The following is a 2,299-nucleotide window of genomic DNA, read 5'->3' on the forward strand; positions in this document are numbered from 1 at the left end:
CTTTACATTTCTGAAAAAAAAGATCCACCACATCTCTCTCTCATATATCAGATCCTCTGATCTGACTTCTCTCTTACTTTCAAATTCCTTAGGATTAGTTTTTGTATTAGTTAGTGTTTTATATGTAATTGCAGTTGAAGATTGAAGACTTACTATCATGACAATGGAGTTTGATCTTTCTTCTTCCTTTGTTTGTATTTTAATTATGTCTGAGTAGAGTCCTTTTTAGTCTGCTTCAATGGAACTCAAGTTTGAATTTATGAATGGTTAATTAGATGTTTTGTTTATCTATTATGTGATTGTATGAAGTTGTCTTGATTAATTCTTCATGTTGATAAATAGTGTAGAACAGACAAGTTTACATTGTTTCTCTATTTTTGACAACTTCATCATTAGTGTTCTAGTAGTCAAGACATTGATGCTAGGATTCTGATGTGGTCTTAAGACCTTAGTGATTAATGCATGTATTAAGAAAGGAATCACCAAGACATTGGGGTTTCTGATTAATGTATCTATCAGGGTAGTAAGACATTACATCTTGAGATGATAAGAAAAAGGTTGATCAACATCACATAGCAGATAATTCATAATGGAAATTGGTTCATCAATAAATTCATGCTTGAGGGAAATTGACATCTGACTACTTGTTAAGTTATATTCACATCTTATTTGTTTATCAATTCTTTAATTTTATGCAATTTCAATTTCGGGTGACAAGAAATCAATGCAATTTAGAATTTTTCGGTTGATTCAACTTAGTAACATTTGGTTAGTCAGTGCTTGAAACAAATCCTCGTGGGAACAATCTTTACTCATCATTTTATTACTTTTTTGACTAGTGCACTTGCTAAATCTAACAACAAGTTTTTGGCGCCGTTGCCGGGGATTTGTGTTTCAACATTGACAGATACCATTGGTTGTTGAGATTGAATCTTTTATTTTTTTCAGCACTTTATATTTTTTTTGTATGAATTTTTGTTCTCTTGTAATTCTAGTGTATGCGAGGTACTATTCATCAAAACTCTTTGTAGTTTGACCCAGAATTAGAAAGGACAATCAGAAGGAAAAGAAGGGCAGCCAGAAGAAGGCAATTACAAGAAAGGGGTGAACCAAGTGGTGAACCAAGTATTACATTACAAGAAGAGATCATGGCAGAAAATCATGTGCAACCACCACAGAGGACACTGGGAGATTACATGACTCCTGTTGTCATTCCACCCATTGGAAGTGTGGTTCGACCTACAGTAGAGCCCAATAATTTCGAATTGAAGCCTGCATTAGTACAGTTGGTGCAGAAAGAACAGTTTGCTGGAACAAGTGCAGAGGATCCATACCTGCATATTGAGAACTTTTTGCTGTTAAGTGACACTGTGAAAATCAATGGAGTGACCAGAGATGCCATTCTGTTGAGGCTCTTTACTCATTCACTGAAGGATGATGCCAAGAGATGACTACAGTCATTACCACAGGGGAGCATTACAACTTGGGATGATCTGCAAACCAAGTTCTTGGCCAGATTCTTTTCAGCATCCAAGAAGGCAAAGTTGAAGGATGAGATCACAGGATTCAAGCAAAAGGAGTCAGAGTCTATCTATGAGGCCTGGGAGAGGTTCAAGACACTCTTGAGGAAATGTCCACAACATGGAATAGAAGTGTGGAATCAAGCAGCAATATTCCTCCAAGGGTTGACAACCAACACCAAGACATTGGTGAATGCCACAACAGGTGGTTCATTGACAACCAAGACCCCTCAGGAAGCCCTTGACATCTTTGAGTCTCTAGCATCTCAAGAGTTTGACAATGCTCCAGTGAGTGACAGAAGGACATGAATTATTAAACTTGATGGCTATGATGCTTTATTAGCCAGGAATGACCAGTTGCAGCAAGCTCAGAAACAACAACAACAATAACTAGATACTCTCACCAAGTAGCTTTCTTCTCAGATGGTTGCTTATGTGGACACTAATTCTGTGTGTGCCATTTGTGGGAAAAGCCATGTTACTGATGATTGTGACTATGGAGGGTCTGCTGAACAAGCAGAAGTTAATGGAGTGTGTTATGACCATAACAACCAGAGGAATTACAACAACCAAGGGCGAAATGTGTATGTGCCACCATGGAAGAACAAGAATCAACACCCAGGGTTCAGTTATAGTTCCAACCATCAGTTGAATTCTCCATTACATCCTCCACCACCACATTCATCACAGCAAGGTGATGCTTCTGCATGGGAGAAAGCTTTTTCCCAGTTATCAAAGACTACTCAAGATTACATTCAGGGGTCAAATTCTTTCAGGGA

The 2,299-nt window shown here is 37.8% G+C and overlaps 1 non-coding gene across 1 annotated transcript; it reads right to left on the reverse strand.

Annotated features, from left to right (window-relative positions):
- Positions 1–1,541: 1,541 nt before the first annotated feature.
- LOC133300248 (small nucleolar RNA R71) lies at positions 1,542–1,648 on the reverse strand. Its single transcript, XR_009750046.1, has one exon. It is a non-coding gene; the product is annotated as a small nucleolar RNA R71 (small nucleolar RNA).
- Positions 1,649–2,299: the final 651 nt, after the last annotated feature.

The sequence above is a fragment of the Gastrolobium bilobum genome, unplaced genomic scaffold (assembly GCF_033153095.1).
Source record: "Gastrolobium bilobum isolate Gb01-03AN ecotype WA unplaced genomic scaffold, APGP_CSIRO_Gbil_v1 utg25985, whole genome shotgun sequence".
Classification (NCBI taxonomy): domain Eukaryota; kingdom Viridiplantae; phylum Streptophyta; class Magnoliopsida; order Fabales; family Fabaceae; genus Gastrolobium; species Gastrolobium bilobum.